The sequence below is a fragment of the Nyctereutes procyonoides genome, unplaced genomic scaffold, assembly GCF_905146905.1.
Source record: "Nyctereutes procyonoides isolate TBG_1078 unplaced genomic scaffold, NYPRO_anot_genome, whole genome shotgun sequence".
NCBI classification, from domain to species: Eukaryota; Metazoa; Chordata; class Mammalia; order Carnivora; family Canidae; genus Nyctereutes; species Nyctereutes procyonoides.
Genome location: NW_026575041.1, coordinates 14,399,414 through 14,420,916, shown reverse-complemented (window position 1 = coordinate 14,420,916; position 21,503 = coordinate 14,399,414).

Genomic DNA, 21,503 nt, shown 5'->3' with positions numbered 1-21,503 from the left:
ATGGTCTCTGGGGCACCTCTTGTAGGTCGTTGCTTCTCTGGTCTTCTCATGGTTTGTCTTGTAGAGTGAAAAGCCCTTTCCAAGATCCTCTCCTGGTCCATGTCCCTACACTTGCCCACAGGTGAAGCTTACCAGGACTGAAGCAGCCCAAGGAGGGCTCAGGTGGGTGACTGACCAGCTCATCGTTTCATGGGAGCCCAAGTGTGATGCCCCTGTGTAATCAGATCCCACAACTAACAGGTTGGTCCTGCATTCCAACCATGAACCAGCAAAGGCCTGGAAGAAGATCAGGGTGTTGGGGGCACTGAGGGGTGGCACCTGACAGAGGCCCCATCTCAGATCTGGGCCCTGGTGAGCAATTGCTCCTTATATAGCCATAGCCACTGGGGTGGAAGAGGGATAGAACACTCATCCTCTTCTGGAACTTCTCGGGGCCCACAGTTCACACAGAAATGGGCAGAGACAGCAGGGTGAGCTTTGTCAGCTCAGTCTATTGGGATAATGCAGTGGGCAGGGTCATCAGAGGAAGGGAAGAAAGGATGAATAGACTGGCCTTCAGGGTGCTAGGGACCAAACATGGAGTCCAATCTGGGCTTCTTGGATCCAGAATTAGCTACATCCACACTGCCCCAGACCTCACCCTTAGGGAGGGGCCTGTGCCCACTGGCAGGCCCATCTGCCACACCCCATGCAGGCTCTGTCCCCTGAAGTCTTCAGGTACCAGGCCATGCCTAAGCCATAGAACAGAGAGCCTGGAACCTGTTTCTGGGACCCAGGGGGCCACATCGGAGGTGTGCCAGGTCAGGTACGGTGGAAAGGACTGAAGGTTCCAGCAAGCCTGTTGTACACTCAGCCCAGGAGCACATGCCCTGGCAAGCAGGTGAGCCAAGTCAGCCCAAGGAGGCAGCCGTGGCCCCTGGCAGTGCCACCTACTTCACATGACCAACATCCTGCTTCAGTTCCTCATACTTCTGCTTCAACCTGTCATGCCCCTGTAGCAGCTGCTGATTCCTGGCTATGTAGGCCAGGCTCTGGTGGTAGAGCTGCTCCAGCTGGATCTCAGTGTCCTCTGCCTTTCCAGGGAAACCTGGGGAATATTTTGGACCAGGGTGATGAAAATGGGACCCTTGGTGGGTGCCTGCCACACATCCTCCAGGATCTGTTCCACTGTGGGGGACCCTGAGCTGGTTGTCAACACCACTCACATTTTGGCCTTGGAACCCACCCTTGTGTGTGCATCCTGAGCTGCCAGCACCACCAAGCTCCCACTTCTACCTGCTGTTGCATCTCTTCCACCTCTAGTGAGAGAAACCTCTCTGCTTTTAAGGGCTCATGTAATTAGATTTGGCCCATCCACAAAATCCAGGATAATCTCTCCATTTGAAGGCCCTTAATCTAAATTAGATCCATGCTATTTCTCAGGGTCTACGGATTAGGGTGTGGACATTTTGAGGGGCCATTCTCCCTACCACAGCCCTTTATATGGGCCAGGCACTTTGCTAAATGCATTCTATATGTTATCTCATTTAATCTCCTCAGTAACTCCATGCAATTTGATTTTTTTGGTCACTCTATAATGGAGGAAACTGAGATTCAGAGACGTTAATCAGCTTGCCCAGAATCACACAGTTAGGTAGTATAAGAGCAAGAATTTGAGGGTAGGTCATCTGAGTCTAGAGCTCATGTCTCTACAGAAATAAACATTAGGAGGAAAGTCACCAAGTTGGAAGGCCTTGAATGCCAGAGTGAGATGCATGGGCTCTCTTTTTGTGTGTAGTAATGCTCCATGTCATCATGTGGGGGAAAAAAACACCTAAAACACAGACTCTCTGTGGAAGACTGAATGGTATTTGGAAAGCATAGATTAGACATACATTCCTGGGGGATGGAAGGCAGAGATTACAGCTTTTAAGGAACATTGAACTGGTCTCAAGAAATTATATTCTTGGAAAGAATCCAATATAGTCTGTCAAGGCACAGTATGGGAATATAACCATGGAATAGATAAAAACACAAAGTTATTAGCCTAGATTCTGGGAGGTCTCCACAGGCTGTGATGGAGCCTGAATGAAGGTCACTCTTGGTTTATTTAATATCTTCATGAGAGATCTTGGAACATAGAGTCTTCATCCTTTTTTAATGAATTTCATGAAGATAACAAAATGGTTCAAGTTATAGTCATCAAAGAGGACAGAAGAAATGTTGACAGGAAACATTTCCCATTCAACTTGGTGAGGGGGGAAGCAAGGAATTCAAAACACAGATAGTCACTAAGATAAGAAGCCTGAACAGAGCCACCATGATTTAAGAGTTCTGCAATAGGCAGAAAAGACAGAGAAGAAATCATGAAAGTGAAATGTGGTAGCTAATCTGAGCACTGGTTCCCAGATACACAAATTTCCAGAAGTCACAAACATCTGTGCTTCAGGGTACAGCTGGAGGGAGGGCCCTGGTCATGCCCTGCACTGCTTCCAGGGTACCAGTGAGTAGGAGTAGTTTGAGGGGAAGCTGAGGTGGAGCAGCACCAAGGGGGTTAGAGAACAGGGTAAAGTATGATATGTCCATTAAGTAGAGTAGCTGGACTTCTTCTCACCTTGCCCACCTGCCCTCACCATTCAGTTAAAGTCTTTGGGACTGGCCCACAGGGCAGTGTTAAGTAATGCTTGAGCTTCTCCCTGAAGAATCTCTCAGGAACCTCCTGAGTTCATAACATCATTGTGTCAGATTGGTTGGTAATTACTGGCCTACTTGACTCTCTTCTCTAAACTGTGACTCCCTAAAACCATCTGAAGAAAACACAGGTTAGGAGGTTGTCCACAGAACTGGCTTTAAATCCTGTTTTGGGTTCAAGATCCCTTTAAAAATTTAATAAAAGCTATGGATATCTTTTTTCCTAGAAAAATAAATGAATAATTACAAAAACATTTGCATACAAGTCTAGAGAATTCATGAAACCACTCCAACCCAGGGGAATCCCCTGGTCTCTTTCCTCCAGGTTAACAACCTCATTGTTATAGCAATGGCAAATGCTCAACTCTCTTGCTACAATCTTCATCACTCCCTACCTCAGCGCCCCCCCCCCCACATGTTTCCAATATTTTCCTGCTGAGCCTGTTATGGTTTCAAAAATCTACCTCAACACAGTACTCTCCAAGTAGCCCTACCAATACTTCCAGAACTGGCCCCAACTTCAATCCTAGGAGAAGCAAGAGAGAAGCTAGGAGAAAGACTTTTTCAAGGCAAAGAAAATTTTCTAGGTGGAAAGAATGGGAAAACGCTGAGTAGAATGAGGATGAAGAAAAAGATTATTGGGAAAGTCAATTAGATGCTTGGGAACCTAGAAAGACACTTTAAGTAGAGCTGTGCATTGCAGCAGATTGTAGTGGACTAAATTGATGAATCTCCCTGAACGTATTCTAAATAATCAGTTGTATGCATAGGGACAAATGTACAAGGGTATTTACTATCGTATTATTAAAATAGTACTAGTACAAATTGAAAACAGTCTAAAAGCCAAATATTAGAGAATTTGGTTAATTTGATTTTAATGTATCCATTCTATGGAATAATATTAGTAAGAACTCTTTAAGTAACAGAAATTTGAATCAAACTAATTCAAGCAAAGAAAGAAAAAAAGAACTTGTTAGCTGATGCAATCGAAGAGTGCAGAAATTGTCTGGATTTAAGAAAATGCTGGGATGATGTCCTTGGATCTTGAAATCTCTCTCCCCCCACCTCCCCCCTTCCTGCTCCTAATCCTTCCCCCCTCCTCTGAGAGGGACTCATTTCTAGAGATCTCTCTACATGGTGAAAAATATGGCCCCTATGGTTCTAGCATTTCTAGAGCTCACTCTCACCACAATAGAGAAAGCTTCCATATCTCACCTTCTAAGCCAGGCTCCTGGCCCAAGAATATTGACCCTGTTTGGGTCACTCACCCATCCTTCAACCAACTGCTGTGCCCAAAGAGCTGGAGTACTGTGATTGGTCAGCTGGAGTGTACGTACCTTCTTTGACAAACCCATCAGAGTCATGTTGTGTGAAGAAAAGTCATCTTCCAAGGGAAGAAAAGTGATTCCCCACCAAAAGTGTCCATAATAATGGCAAACTTGTTTTTAAAAAATATGATGTAGATCAATATTAATGAGCATGGAGGCTTAGGGGAATGAGGAGAGACTGAGATGCCATCACAGCTCTGCCTGGAATTCCTCTGCCCAGAACCCCCCACCTGACACTCCTATCCCTTCTCCTTCTCTAGGCTAATGACTACATGGGACACACAGAAAAATGCCCGCCCTTCTCCAAAGATGTTTATGCACAAATCCCGGGAGCCTGTGACTATGTTGCCTTACCTGGTAAATAGGACTTTGCAGGTGGGATTAAGTTAAGAATCTTGAGATAGGAGATGACCCATGGAAAGAGGCTCCATTTATACTGTGAAGTAAGAAAAGCAAGTTATTGAACACAATGTAGAATATGATTTTATCTTTAAATGTGTTTAATATTTATGTACATAGACACGTGGAAAAAAGTTTAGGAAATGTACTCCAAGACGATGAGGGGTTGTGATAGATTTTTTTCCCTTTTGCTTATATGCAGTTTCTAACTCTTCCAATCAGAGCATAGATGACTTATATAGTTCACAATGATAAGCCCAAGAGATGAAGAAGAAGGAGAAGCAGCAGCCATTAAAGAGAAAGATGGGACAGTATTATGAGTGGGAAGCATGTTGAAAAAAAAGTTGTTTGCTTATTCATTTATGTATTTATTTGCATGGGGAACACCTGTTTATCAGCTGAGGTAATAGGCCTGGGGATGCTTAAACAGGAGAGGATGCATGAACAAGGGAATGAAACAGAGAGTATTATCTCTAGGACTAGGGGCGAGGGAGGACCTCATCAGGATGGAGAATGGACCCCTCGAGGGGGGAAGGAAGGAGAGAGGAAAGGCTGGGAAGAAATGAAGCAGCTTCTGACATGAGAGGGGTAGGTAATCAGCAACCTAAGTCTTCTAAGCAAAGAAGCATGTGGGCAAGGGGGCTAGAGTTGGCGGGAGGCTTCAGAAAAGTGGAAACAGTTGGAAATTGTGGGGAATGTGATGGGGATCCAGTAGGATCAGTGGGGCCTTCTGAGCAGTACTGAGGGCCCAGCTGAGATTAGATAACAGGGATTTGTTGTGCAAATCACAGCAGTGGCATGACTTTTTCCAGTGACACTGAGCAGCTTGGGAACAAAAGCAAAGCCAGGAGGGAGAAAACAGTGCCTAGCTACATGCACTGAGACTTTGGATTCCATGTATGGGGCTCCTCACTGGACCTCAGTGACTCCAACTGAGCTCCCTAATTCAGTTCCTTGATTAGGAACCCATAGCACTGATCTTCCCTGTGCTGTACATGCCACCATCTGGTTGCTGTGGATCTTTCAGGCCTTGCTGAGATGAATCAAGGAGCTCACCACTGAGAGTGTTTGAGAAGCCAAGAACAAAAACCCAAAATCGAAATAACATAGGGTGACAAAGGATGTGAGCAAATGGTGACATTGTGCTACTGGGAGCCTCAAGAGAAAAGGGAGAAGGGGCAGGGTAGTTTTCAAAGCAGAAATAAAGTCCAGGCTGACCTTCAAAGGATGAGTAAGAGCTAACCAAGCAAAATAAGTGGGGAGGGCATCCCTGGAAGGGGGACCTCATGAGCAAGGGAAGAGGCAGGAAGCTGCATGTTGTGTACAGATAGCCACACACAACTGAGCATCATTACAGGGTGAAGCAAAGGGGAAGGCATAGTGGGAGACAGGGCTGCGGGCAGGCAGGGACTCACCCAGAAGGTCAGAGGGAAAGGGCCCAATGAAGAAGCTTGAGAAAACAAGATCAGAGAAATAAAAAGAGGAAGAGAGTAGTCTCTGAAGTCAGGTTAGTTAAAAGGTAATTAGGAAGAAATGATTGACAGTGCTAAGTGTCCTAAAGATGCCCAAGGAGAATATTTTAAAAGTCTTGTCAATAGACTTGGCAATTAGATCACATGTGGCCTTTGCCAAATGAGTTTTGATGGAGTAGTGGGCACTGAAGACCACAAGGAATGGCAGGCAGGGGTGAAAATAAAAAGAACAAGTGGAAATCACCATCTGAGAAGTCTGGCTTAGCAGAGTAGACAAGGGAACTAGAAGTGAGAAAGAACAGAATATCAAGAGAGGATGTGCCCATTTAAGGACAGGAGAGATTCTAATGGAGGCTGTCGGGAAGGTGAAGGAGAGGTCAAATTTTAAGAAAGAAAAGATAATGAATAGCATGGAGCCCTTGGGATGGGAGGGCATGAGTTTAAAAAGGAGAGATGCCTCTTTCTCCAAGTTTAAAGGAGGGGTATGAGCATGCATCAGGAATGGCTACACTGATGAGGGGGAGCAGAGCTGTGCCTGTCTGACTGCCCCCATTTCCCTTATGAAAGAGGCAACATGACGAACCTTTGAAAGTGAGGAGGTGAGGAAAACAGAGGAGTTAGAAAGAGACAGCCTGTCTAGCAAGGCCCCACGAGAGGGTGTCAGAGAGCATGGGAGTTGTACGGGCTGCAGGAAGTACACGAGGTCAAGTGTAGAAAGTACACAGCTCAGAGCCAGGCAAATAAAGACCCTCAACAGATAGTAGAAATGATCCCCATGCAAGGAGAATCTTGAGGGTCTTACTAACACCAAAGAGACAAAATCCCAGGTGGAAGTAGTGATGGGTCTGAAGGTCAATCACATATGGGGACTTGAAGGCAGATGTCTAGAGAAATTTTGTCTTTTTAGTAATTTGAACACTTCTCTCTAGCATCTGGGTGTTCAGATTTGGAAAGAAGAGCTAGTTTTGCAAAACAAAGAAAAATTGCAAATTCAGAAGCCATGTTAGAATTCCAGAGGCAGAAAAGACTCCAAACTCAATTTCTCCTGTTAGGGACTAACTAACCCCAGCCTACTCCAAATCAAAGAAAATTAAATTGATAAAGGCAATGCCACACTGCAGTCTGAGGTGATGTGGTTCAAAATAGAAACAAAACAAAACAAAACAAAAAAATGATCCTGTTACTGGAATTGGTGGAATGGCTAGATCTACTTCAATGTTTCTTTTTTTTTTCTTCAACGTGTTTCTTATCTTATTCAATCTTCTAATCAGTCGACAAAGTCCATAAAAACAAAGTTTGGCATAGACTTTGTTAGGGGGTCCCTAGCTATTCTGGATGTTCCCAGGTGGGTGCAGGGAGCAGGTGCAAACATACCACCACCACTCCTTTTACTTACTTTTGGCGTCACAGTTAGCAGGTTGAGGGTAGCAGCAGTACTGTTGCACTCACTGGGGTTGACCCCACCTGCCGCTGACTCAGTGTCCCATTACTCTCCATGCCTCAGGTTTTGTCATCCGTAAATTGTGGATAATATCAACATCTATTTCCAAAGGTCCTTGTAAGGATTCAGGAAGTGATGCATGTACAACATTTAGCACTTTTGGATAGAAAGTGGTCAATAAATGTTAGTCCTTAATATTATTAGTAGACTGACTTTCCTAAAACTCATTCTTGGTTTTCTTTCTTTCTTTCTTTCTTTCTTTCTTTCTTTCTTTCTTTCTTTCTTTCTTTCTTTCTTTCTTTTCTTTCTTTCTTTCTTTCTTTCTTTCTTTCTTTCTTTCTTTCTTTTCTTTCTGATTTTATTTATTTATTGATGAGAGACACACAGGGAGAGGCAGAGACATAGCAGAGGGAGAAGCAGGCTCCCTGCAGGGAGCCTGATGCAGAACTCAATCCCAGTACCCCAGGATCACGACCTGAGCCGAAGGCAGACACAAGCACTAAGCCACCCAAGTGCCCCCTTTCTTGGCTTAAAGTCCTTTCACCTGCTCAGCTGTTCCACTGATCCATGAGCCACCATCAGATGAGGTCCCAGAAGATAAGGCAGCCACGTTGTTTTTATAATATCACACTTTGCCTAGCTCTGTGGATGACAGAGTGATGCCATTCAGACAGAATGCCTTCAAACAAAAGCAGCTGAGTGGGTCTCATTAGTAGCATTAGTGTCCTAAGGAGGGAAAAGCACAGTCCCTCCTTAGTTAGAGGCCTCCGGCCTGCTATCTTTGAACACCGTAGTCATAGGAGAACTAAGAGAGAAATTAAAAACCTATTATCCCCAAATGGAGACTTTTCCCTCTGAGGAATCAGAAAAATTAAAAAAGGATTTAAAAAGGGATATCTTTCTTATTATAGGTATCAGTGTTATTTAATGCCATATCTGTATGCCACTTGAAATCATCTCACATACTACGAGTTCTATGTCTCCCATGCTGGTCTAAGGCAGTGCATTTTACTCCTTATTCCAAAAGCTCTTCTAAGGTGGAGAGTGGGCTGTGTCAAGATGAAGAAGTAGCTAAACAGGAGAGGCTCTGAGGCTACTATATCCCTAAGTTAGAGCAGCTCTGCTCTTATCCAGTTCTTATCCGGTTCTTATCCGGTTCCTGTGAACTACTTCATATTTTTTTTTAAGATTTTATTTATTTATTTGAGAGAGAGAGAACATGAGCAAGGAGGAGAGGCCAAGGGAAAGGGAGTAGCAGGCTCCTGACTCAGCAGGGAGCCCAATGTGGGCCTTGATCCCAGGACCCTGTGATCATGACCTGAGCTGAAGGCAGTTGTTTAACTAACTGAGCCACCCAGGCACCCCGTTACTTCATTTTTTAAAGGGTTACATTGCTAGAAAAGAAAAATCTTGAAAGCCACCAGCCTACTGATCAATAGCATCCACTTATTATACATCTGCTATGGGCCAGATACTTTATATCCTTTAAACTTCTCTCTACAAAGTAGTTTACTAATGGAAGAGGCAGTTGTACTCTGAAAGATAAAGGAACCCATCCAAACTTACTCAGCTAGTAAGCGGCAGAATTGGCATTACAACCCAGTCTGTCCTGCTTTCTTTTCACTTTTATATCTTGCTCTGGAATTCTTTCAATTCAACAAACATTTATTAAGATTCTACTACCTTCTAAGTGCTTGTTGGAGTCTAGGATTAGAAACTCACAATCTATTGGAATAGAAAAGCATGTGAGTAAACATTTACACAAGTGTTTTGGAAGGCTATGCTCCGAAGAAATATGGAGTGAAGAGTGGTCAGTTCAAGTGGTGGGGTGGAGTGGTCATGTAGGCTTCTTACAGGTAGTGATGCAGCAGGGCACAGTAACAAGGAGGAATGCTGGGAGAGAGGGCAATGGAGAGTTGACAAGGCCAGATTTTAACAGGTTTTGTATGTCAGCCCTGGGGTCTGAAAATTGCACCATTTAATTGATTTACACTTCCCACCCCCACCCCCACCCCCACCTTTGCTCTCCTCTAATTATTTCGTTGTTTTGAAAGTTCCAGCCTGAGGTAAAGAACTTGTGGAAGAGATCTGTTGACGTTTTAGGAGAAAAATGGAGGGATATCTGAAGAAAGATAGAAAAGTATTTGGAGGAACAGCCTCTCTTCCACCAAGGAGTATGGACCTTAGACAATGGGGAGCCAGTGAAGGATTATAATGCTAATTTATCATACTGTAGCTCTGAAGTCAACTAGAGCCTCCTTGACGCACAAGATCCAACTAAACCGGCCTCACAGCTCCAATTTCACAGCCTGGGGAAGCTCTATGTCTCCCCCCAGTACTTGTTTCCTAAGGACTTATTCTCTCACGGCTCATTCGTCTGTAGATTTTGTCTTCCTTCAGCGTGGCCTTTGGGTTGCACCAAGGATGACCCCAACCAGACTTGAAAGTCAACATCCAAAAGAATTCACTTACATAAAAGCACAAATGAGCATTGTAGATTTTACCAAAGATTTCTTAGAGGCATCAGAAGATTTTTTAGCAGTCACATGAAGCTCACTTTTAGACATTTCTATTTCTCTTCCAACTGGTCTTTCATGCAGTACCCAGTGCAAAGCACCTTTCCTCATTTCCTGGATTATCTGTTGGAACGTCAAATTCTTCTATTACTGAAAAATTCATCCATTTCCTAGACCCAGGAACACATCTAGACTGGGGCCAAAGGATTAAGATCCACTTCAATCCTCAAGCATTTATAAAAGCTTTTCCAACTCCTTCTCCCACAACTCTGAGGCCAAAATACAACGTTCTTCATAACATGAATCCTAATGTATAATTTCATGGATCCTGCCTGATATGGGAAGAGGGGAAATCCTGAGAACAATTCAGTTCAGGCAGAATCAGAGCCTATGCTTTGGAAGTAGGTAGGTATCTTTGAATCCCTCACCTCATGAATCTGGAGATGGTATATGAATGAACTTTTTTGAAATATCCATCAGTGGTAAGACTAGAAGCCCTGGAAAAGGTGATGAGAGGTCTCTCTGGGTTGTGGGGACTTTGGGTACAGATTCTATGTCTAAGTGACCTCAAAGATCTCAGAAGAGGATTTTGCATTTTACTGGTTTATTTTGACTAGTTTACAAAGTGGTCTGATGAGGTACCTTTGTTGTATCCCCAAGTCCATGGGTAAGACTGAGTGAGGGAAATGGCTTTGCTCTTTCTCTTCATTAGAAAGCAGAATCTATTAGAGAATCTTCCCTGCTCTTCTTTTGTTCTTTCTCCTTGTCAGGCTTTCTGTAGACATTCTCTATGTGGTACAAGGCACAGTTACCTTCTCTGATTAGCTAAGATCCTTTTTATACCCTAGTTATCTGGTATGTCTTTTCTTTCAAATACAGTACGGTGTGAGGTGGTTGAAGGGAAAAGAAGAGGGGAGGCTCTCTTGTGCCTCTGTGAGTCCTGAATGACATAGGTCTTGCTCTAGCTTCAGATCAGATGTGCTGGATCCATGGGAGTCAGAGGCAATTACACCAGCTCACCAGAGTTTTGCTGCCCTCAGGAAGAATCCTTGGTACTGAGAACAGGAGCACAGCTTAAAGAGCTGATGGCTGGTCAGAATCTCACTGGCAGGAATTTTGTATTTAAACTTGGCCTGCAACCAGCTGTATTCCCATTTCTTACCTGCCCCAGATCTCTCAGACAAGAGAATGGGAGTGGAGGGTGGGAATTACATTGCAAATGACACTGTGAGCTTCTAGAAAATTATCCAAAATTATTGTACAGAAGAAGGAAATGGATGGGTTTAAAGATATAAGAAGAAACCCGAAGACTTCACTCTGAGGTAAATTGGTCTCATACACAGCAAAAAAGCCACGAGCAGCTAGACCTGTCCCAAATTCTTATTTCATTTCCACATTCCGTGAAAAACATTACAGCTGTACAGCCTTGTTTCACTTTTCTGTTTCCAAGCCAGAAAACTGATATGACAGGTCAAGTTGTCAGTAAGGGTGAAGGCCAGGGCTGGCCACTCATCACCGGCCCATGGCCCATGGGAGCTGTAGCCAGTGGGACTCTGACAACCCAACCACACAGTGGCAATAGCAGTGGCAGTGGACATGTAGTTCCAGCAGTAAATTTCTTTCCCTAGTGCATAGCAGCATGAGGAGCTGGAGGCTGTCAGTAGAATCTGAAGCCCAGACAATTCTGTTTTCACTCTGTCCACTTACTGCATCACTTACATCTCCTGGCCTTGATCACTGTACAATTTGTGTTCATGTGGAATTTTGCTTGTGCTATATCTGAAAGGTAGCAACCTATATATTTATAACAGGTTAACAAATCTGCAAAATAACTTTCTTTTAACTGTACATGATTTCCATTTTGAGCTGTTATTCTGTCTGGTGGTAGAAAGTTAATCTCAGTCTCTTTGAGCATGTCTGTCCATTTCCTCCCTAGAGATGCTTCTAAGTGGTAGGTGAAGGTACAAAGTGCATTGGATCTGTGAGGTTATGTGCCTGTGCTGGCATCTGCTAAGATGTCCAACAGCCTTTTGGGTCTTCAATCATCTATCCACATGGATTGCTTTTGAATTAGTCTTCACTCAGACCTGAAAGCCTCTTTGGGGTTTGTGGCAGTCTTGGCCTCTCAGGAATGATTCTGTAGCACCACACAGGGACACAGGGAATTCTCAGATTCTCTAAAGCTCTATCTGCCTACACAAAGGCAATTATTTCTTCTTGAACAACTTTCCAGCTTCCCAAACACAAGTTTTCTTTACACCTCAAGCCTACAAACATCCTATTGGTCTGCTTTGGGCAGAACACCCAACAGAAAGTGACATACAGCATAAAGTCACATATTATCTGGCAAGAAGTCTAGAAGTCAGGGGTAATAACAACACTGACTTTCAGTCTTTCATAACATTTCAACAACATATGAATGTCATCAAGGACCCATGTACTTCTGACATCTCCCTGTGCCATTCTTAGCATGTGGACATTTATCCTGAGGCTTGTTCCACATGGTTGGAGACGGCTGTCACTGTCTCAGACATCTCCTCATACAGCCATTTCAAAGGCAGGAAAAAAGCCTCCCATATCTTTATTTATTTTTAATTTTTTTTCATATCTTTATTTTTTACACTGAAGAATGTGAAAGACAAAACAGACTGTCAAAAAAGAAGATGATTTTATTCAAGTTATTGCATGAAATAGGAAGAGTGTTCATGAATGAGAAAGTTCTCCAAGAAAAGGAAGGGGGCCTGGGATTTTAATAGATGCAGATCAATAAAGGAGTCGTCCACAGTCTTATAAGGTCATGGAGAAGGATGGAGATGGATCTTACTGCAGTATATGGAAAAGCTTTGCTGTGGATGTTTCTTGGGATGCAAGAATGAAGGGATCTCAGAGAACAAAAGGGTGGGAAAATTTCTTAACCATCTCTGTTTTCTGAGAGCACAGGGCGGAGGTGGAGTTCAACATTGTCCGTCTGCCCTTTTGTTCAAAATGAATGAATATTGCTTGTCACTGAACAACTCAAAGGTGATTCAGAAACCTCTGAGTGGAGTAAAGCAGGATCTAAGAAGTAATATTTCTAGGACTTTTAGTTGCCTCCATTCCTGCAAAGTCAGTTGAACCATCTGCAAAGAGATGGTAGCAAAGGTTGGTTATTTTACAGTCCTGGAAATCAGGCATCTTAAAAGAAGGATGCTTAAAGTTAAAAGGGAAAATATAAATTAAGTTTGTATTAAAGTAAAGAACCAAGAGTTGAACACTGAGAGTAATCAATTCAGTGGATTCCAACAATCCAGGGGAAGTGAATGATCTGATTATGCAGGATCACTCACTGAGTGTCTCACAACTCTTGAGCTAGGATGTTGATGCTCTTGGTGATGTCCACAGTCTAGGTTAGCTCTCATATAAAGGCATGAGTGACCCAAGCATTTTGTCAGACTTCCTTAGTGGTCCAAACTTGTCTAGGGAAAATTCTGGCACACCTAAGATCTGTTGCAATGGTGAGTCCTTTGAGACTTAAATGCACATTGTTGCAAGATCTGTATCAGCTTGTAGGGCTTTTTTTTTTTTTTTTTTCCAGATCTTGGGAAGAATAGCCAGCTGCAAGGCAACCTAGAGTCCCAGTAGAGATATGGACAGTCAATTTATGGTTCTCAGTAGTGCCATTAGGCAGGCGGGATATAGATTGGATATTGAAGGAATCTGGAATAATAAAAAAATTTGGGAAGTACTGACAATTTGGGTAAGGTAACAGGATCCAGTCCAATTTGCAGGTAAGTATCAAAACTGGTGTTTCCATAGGGAGGAAAGAAGTCAATTAATCTTTCCTACCCATACAAGACTGAGGTTGCATATCAGTCACCTACAATTTACAAAGAGGCATAAAATACTGAAAGACAATAAAAATCTCATAAATAAACTCATCAAATGTAGCCAGCTCTGACCACAGTTAAACCCCTTTTCAGGAGCCTTCTGATACTTTCAGTATTCATTGCACATCTCTTATAGCACAACTTCTCACACTGGCAAAACAGAACACACTCATTAATAGTCCAAATATATATAACCTCTCCATAGCATATACAAATAAGAAGCTAAAGTATATAAATTAAATTATACTTAGTAATACTGTTTCAGTATTCCATCTTTTTAGAAATGATCTTGGTATCTAATGAATATGTATTAATTAACTCAATTTAGTATCAGTCCACAGTTATTGCAATACCTAAAGATATTGGAAATTATCTTCAAGCTGATGTCCACAAAACATAATTACTGCTGAAATCAAATTTGTTGGAATAATGATTTGATTTGGTCGAACAAAAATTTACATTTTTTGTAATATGTATTTTGTAGAAGCAATGCTAGGTTGTTCTATCAGTAAATCTGGGTAAGTTTAGGGAGGAAATATTCAAGTAGACTAAAAGTGTTTTAGTCAAATCTAACTAAGAGAAAACAGACCTGTTAAACTGAAATTACTGAACTACTTTTTTTGCCAAAGATTTACCTACATCCTGAGAACTTGAATTTTATTTTATTTTTAAAAGATTTTATTTATTTGACAAAGAGAGAGAGAGGGAGAGAGAAAGCACTAGCAGGAAGAGGGGCACAGGGAGAGGGAGAAGCAGACTCCCCACTAAGCAGGGAACCCCATATGCAAAGCTGGATCACAGGACCCTGGGATCATGACCTGAGTCGAAGGCAGATTTATAACCAACTGAGCCACCCAGAGGTCCCATGAGAACTTGAATTTTAAAAAATTTCTGAGTGTCTATAAAAATGCCTCTTTTTTTCCACATTGACACTAATTCAGACGAGATCGGGTGCATTCAGGGTTGTGTGGCCATAGACTCGCATTGACAGTATTTCAATCTCCATTCCCTTTATTTCTGGGAATTTTAGGAATATTCAATGTATATATGAGCTTTTTTTTTTTTTTTAAGCCAACAAGAAAACAATGAGCTTCTTTAAGAGACTGTATAGTTTAATTTGGGAATACCACCCAGAGATAGGAAAATATCACAGTCCCGTAATGAGAGGGTTTCTGAGGCCTTTTTGAATGACAGACATATATACATACAGACATAGACAGAGATGCACACAACTCCAATTCTAAAATTTCAGCCATGCGTTAAACTTGGTCCTCCTCTTTGTTCTCAGTCTTTCCTAGATTGCATTTTGGAATCCTCCTCTTTCCTCGAAGCTGGTTCTAAACAAACCTCTCTTTGAAGCCTTGCATCCACCCACAGTGGTGTCATTTCTTCTACAACCCTTGTTCCTTTCTGGTCGGTTGACCTGGTCTATGCAGAATTACAGTTACTTGTATAGATTCCTCATCTTCTCCTTAAATCCAGATTTAGTGAGGGCAGAGATTAGATTATTATCTAATGTATGTGTTTTTATTATCTAGTATTATCTAGTATCTGTTATTATTATCTAGTATGGTGTTTCAGGCACCATAGTAGATCACTTGAACAGTGAGTAGCAAAAGTGCAAGGAGCTGCCAGTTTGGAAGGTGATATGCCTTAGTCATTCTCTGTAGGATTGACAGTGGTTTGTTGCATAAATTAATAAACGAATGAATAACTTCAGGCTTACATTTACCCTGACACTAAAAGAGAGGTGACTTTTTTTCTTTTTTTGGAGGACTTTTTACAAACCCTGAGCCCTTAAGCACTTTGTACAAATTTAATTTGTACAACGTCCAGACTCTTTGCTGGGTGCTTTATATACCTATTTCTAACCTTTACAGCAATCTCATAAGGTAGATCATATTGTCACCATTTTACAAAGGAAACAACTAATAAGTTTATCCCATTTGCCCTAAATTATGATGCTTGTAGATGCCAGTATATGGATTTGAACCCATGTCTGTCTGCCTCCAAAGCCCAGAGCCACACACTGAGTATGGTTGAACTGCCTTGGAGAAAGCTTAGGTCATATATTCCAGAGAACAAATCATAGGTAAGTCATAGGTGAGTGTTGACATAGGGAGTCTGTGCCCCTCAGGCACTTAACAACAGGTTAGACCACACAGGTGACCTAAGGGCCCCTCCAGGCTTCAGTTAGATGAGTCCAGGTGGGAGCTAAGACCAGCAAGTGGTGACATGCTATTGCAGGTGGTTCCCAGGGGGCAGAGGGCTGCTCTCACCTGGAACCACGTTCAGCCAGGCAGTCAGGAGCCCCCAGCTGCCAGGGAACAATAAGAGCCATTCATGCCAGAAGCACACTCCTCCCACTGAGGCCATAAGTCACATTCCTTGTTTTAAAATCAGTGCCCAGAGGTGGGCCTTTTGTGGAAGAGATGCTGTGTATGCAAATGAGAACCAATCCCAAATGAATTTTAGCCCTTCAGCTTTGCAGCAAGTGGCTGCAGTCAGTCTGATGGTAATGTTGGGATGGAGGAGGATAAGCGTTGCTGTCTTTGCTTGAGGGATGACACAGCTGCCTTGGCTTCTATAGGGAATGAGGGCCAATAGTAAAAGCAGGGAGTTTTTAGGACACGTTTACTCTATTGAGGCTTTGCAGATGTGATCACATTTATTTATCACAGTCACCCTGTGAGGTGAGCACTATTATTATCTTCCTCAAATTACCAATTAGGAAACAGGCACAGAGCGAGCTAAGCCCCTTGTCCCATATCACAAGTAAATAGCAGCAGCAGGGTTAGAAACCAGACTGAATCCAAAGACTGTGCTCTTAACCACTACATTATATGGCATCTCCAGGCAAAAATAACCCAGATCATTATAATAATGGCCACCCCTGAAGCATAACTTCTTGTGTCCACACCACTTTGCAACTGGTCAGTGCTGCCTCGTCATCAAGAGGTGGAGTCTATGGCTCTACTGTCTTGTGTTTGTTGTTGTTTTGAATCAGGAATAATCCTGTGACTTGCTTGGACTAATAGAATATGGTTGAAGAGACATTGTGGGAGTTCCAGAGCCTAGACCTCAGGAAGCTTTGCCTCTTTGCCCACTCTTACCTTCTTAGAATTCTGAGACTGCCACGTTAGGAGGAAGGCCAGGCTATCCTCTTGGAGATGAGAGGTCATGTGGAGCAGAACCAAGGCCCTCCAGCCCACAGCCAGCACTGACTGCCAGTTGAGGAAGGCCGTCATGGATGTTCCAGCTTCAGCTGAGCTCCCTGTGCCTGCAACTGTACCTGGGAGCCCTGGCAAAAGCAGCATCAGAACCTCCAGGCAATCCACAGAATCAGAAAAAAATCCAATTGTTTTAAGTCACTAAGTTTTGAGGTAATTTGTCATGTAAGCAATAGGTAACTGAAATAGGAAGATATTTTTTCTTAAGATTTTTATTTATTTATTCACGAGAGACACAGAGAAAGGCAGAGACATAAGCAGAAGGAGAAGCAGCCTCCCTGCAAGAAGCCTGTTGTGGGACTTGATCCCAGGACCCCAGGATCACGCTATAAGCTGAAGGCAGACACTCAACCACTGAACCACCCAGGTGTCCCTGAAATAGGTAAATTTTAAATTCATTATCTATCTTGGACTGCCTGGGTTTTTGTTTTGTTTTGTTTTGTTTTGTTTTTTTAAAACAATCTAAGGCTGCATAATGGAGAATCACAGGAAAGTTGAGTTGGAGAGACCATAAGACAGCATCTAATTAAACCCTTTTATTTTATAGAGGAAGAAACTGAGACCCACAAAGAAGTGACTTGTCCCAAGCCACAGTTTCTTACTGAGTCAGGGCTAGCCTCTCCAGATTCCCATGTCTAGAGCTCCTTGCTATACGATACTGCCTAACTACTCATGCAGTAAGAGGATGAAAAAGTTATTTCCAACTAATTTCAAGGATGAACACTAAAAGCCATTTGTCATTCATATTCTTAAATTTTCATGATATCCATGCAAATATACTGATATGCCAAGGACTCATAAAATGTCAGGAAGCAATTACTGGAAGAAAGGCAGTGAACTGTCATAATTGGGTATACATTGTCTCTCATGGGATCTGCACATTTATGTGTGTGCCAGCTCCTGGGTAGATCAGATGTTCTCATATTGGTTGTGCACTGGAATCATCTGAGGAGTTTTAAAGAATATCTGAGGTATGGCTCAGGAATTAAGAGTTTTAAAACCAGTTCAGGGTGAGTCTAATGAGCAGCTGGGGCTGAGAGCCTCTGCCCTGGACGGTGAGTTCCCAGGGGGCAAGATTTTCTCTTTCATATCCCCAGGAGTACCATACTGCAGAGCAGTTGATGATTGAAACCAAGGGCACAATGCTGAAAGTACTTAGAGCAGCTATGCACAGTGGAAAGCACGTGGGCCTTGACATCAGGAATATCTGTCTCTGTCTCTCAATGTTGCTGCTTAGTAGTTGTGTAATCCTGTGTGCAATAGTCTTTCTGAGCCACCTGTAAAGTGGATATAAAGATGATCCTGACTTCCCAGGGGTATTAAGAAGCTCAACTGGTTATTTAGCTTTGAAAAAGTTCCTTGATAACAGTAAAGATGTTGTCAAAAATTGTTATTTCCACTCAAAATAGAAACAGAGAAGCTTTTGAGGCACCTTGGTGGCCCAGTTGGTTAAGCAGTCGACTCTTAATCTCAGTTCAGGTCTTCATCTCAGGGTCGTGAGTTCAGTCCCTGTGTTGGGCTCCACAACAGGTGTGGGGCCTACTTTTTAAAAAAATTTTAAAAAGAAATAGAGAAGCTTAAAAAAAGAAAAAGCAATGAAAGGCGACTATAAGGATTTAAGTTATAGAGAGTTATAAAAAAAATTACAATTCCTCCATAAGCATGTTTAAGCATTTTGTTTTTTCTCCTTCCAGATTTTTTCCTTATTGTCTGTATGTGTGCCCACACAAAACGCAATAAAAAAGCATACATAGAATTGTATTATGTTCATTTTCCATGTTAATAACTATGGCTTTTCATAAACATGAGTTGTAACTGTAGTGATGTTTTTCTAACCGAGTGATTTGGTTGGTAACATTTGAAGGAGGTAAGATCACCAGGATGAAATGGGAATGAGAGCAAAGCCAATGTAAATTTGCAAAAAGTTACATTTCGAGTGCCTAATGTTTGCTAAAAATTATTTGCAAGTTTCCATGGAAGCTTATTTCCTCCTCTGAAAAGATTGATGCTTCCCACAAAAGCTTGGAGATCGACACAGATGAGTTGAGGGTCCATCTGTCCTTACCAGAGAGATTTCCCTCTCTAAAGTGGCTTTGGTCGCAGCTCTAAAATCCTTTTGCCCAGCAGTGTTTATTTGCACATGGTTTCAAAGGTAGTAAGGAAGGGGGCGGAAGGAAAACCAGAAAGTTTATTCAAGTTGACCATTTATTTGGGGAAAGCAAGTTTCATACCCAAGTCAACCTAGAGTTGATCCCAAAGTCAACAGTTAAAAGAGCCAGAGCAAACACGCAGACCAAATCTACAAGGGTGCTATCGTCTGGCACAGAATTTAGCTTTGGGAAGGACATGAAGAATCCTTTCTGACTCAAGCCTTTCCTTTTATTGGACTTAATTTCTCGCAACACCAGAGCCTCCACGTGTCTGTTGCCTGGAGGCCTTACCCATAAGGAGACTGTGTTTACAGATTCCAGGAGAGGAAGAGCAACTGACAATCTGAAGCAAGAGGCCCCTTTTAAGGGCATTCCCAGCATGCGCGTGCTGAGTGAGTGTGGCTCCAACAAAATAAGGCCTATGCCAGAGTACTCTCTTGTTCTGCTCGACATCACTACTCAGAACAACCTTGGAATTCTTTGCAAATTTTCTTTAGAGGCCTACAAGAAAAATCCAACTCATTTTTAACAGCACCCCTCTGAAATATATAGATAGATGGATATTGCCATGAGGACCTGTTTAGAATAAAAAAACTAGGCTTGGAGTTGGAGAAACCTGTGAATTCCAATGTATCTACTTGGGCCAAGTCACACACTCTCCAAATTTCTTAATTTTCTTATCTGTAGAGGATCATGGTTCTTACTTATTTCCATCATTTACCATGTAGGAAATTACCTTGATGCCAGGGTAGCCTCCAAGGTCACTACTAGGCAAGCTGGTACTTCCTACCAGGGGCCATGGAACAGAATCACTCACTAACCAAATTAAGACACTCAAATCACATGCATTAAAAAATCAATTTAAAACACACAGAAGCAAGGGGAAAGATTAGCACTCTGAGACAGGGTATGAATAGGGTGGAAGGACCACACTATACAGATCCTGGGGTAGGCTGTGTTCATCTGTCCTGTCTCTCTCTCTCTCTGCCATATCTGCCTTCACCATTGATGGTTTGGTTACAGGACCAGAGCTGAAGTGCAGGCGAAGGGCCTGCAGTTGGACAGGGCCTCAGCTGAGAACACACACTTGGTCTATTTGCAGAGATGCAGGGACAAGTACACCAGGCCACTAGCTGTAGCTTGCCAATTCACCTACTGAATAGCTATGAGTTGTGGCCAGGAGCTAGCAGAGGACACATGGAGTGAAAATGGGTGTCATTAATGTGTGGCTGAATTAAGGCCTCATGGATATTGTTTGCCTGTGTATATTTTGTGTACCAGGAACATTTAGTGTCTGAGGTCGCATGCATACTTTTATATCACTGATATTTATTTATATGCACTGATAGAGCATAGGTGTTTCATGAATATTTAGTGCCTCATGAATATGAGATATCTCTTGGCCCTTTCGATCTATGTGAACAACCACATGCCATAGTTTCTACATATTTTATGAATTTTATTTATCTGATTTCTGTTTTGCAGAACTGGATATTTTCAAACAAAACAACAAATACACATGATAGTATTCTATTGGAAAGCTCGTGATAAAGCACTTTGTAGACTGTAAAGTCCTATACAATTTTAAGGGATTATTATTATCCCTGTTATCACGATTATGACCATTTAAAAAAATTAAAACTATCTTCCAAGGGTAAAGAGGAGGCAGTTTAGCTTAGGGACCAAGAGCTGTCAACTCTGCCAATAACCGGCTTTGCTAATCTTTGTTAGGGTTTGGTGTATCACCTCCCTAAGGCTGTTTCCTCATCTGTATAAGGGAGATAACAATAGCTACTTCATGACACTATCATGAAGATCAAATGAGATAATGTATGGAAAACACTTGGGAAATTGCTTGGCCCATAAGAATGGTGATACCTAACCTTTATCAAATGCTGACTCTGTGCCTAGCACTCTCTGATTATACAGATTATGTAAGTATGATTATTGTGCCCATTTTACAGATGAGGATTTTAAGACAGAACCAGAATTCAAGCCCAGACAATCTTACTACGAGCCCATGTTAACCATTTTGCAGCATTAATGCTTACACAATAAGTATTCAATACATTTTGCATTAACATATTGATTAGATCGTCCACAACAGCAGATATTCAATATCACATGCTAAGTATATGCCACTGGTATTGATATTCTGAATTGACCCTCTCAACTACAATTCCACCTTTTATTTAGGTAGAGAGGTTGGAAAACTATACATGACATTTTTCCAGAATCCTTTGCAGCTTGGGTTACAGATGTAAATTCTGCTTTGCAATTAGATACATTTGTGAATAACACGGAAGGCAGAAATGATGAAAGCCATCCTCCTGCTGCTAAGGCTGCTGGCAAATAAGGTGTAGGGGGGCAGACTTTCAGGTGGTGATGTGATTTCTTTGAAAAGCCACAAAATTGGGATCCCTGGGTGGCG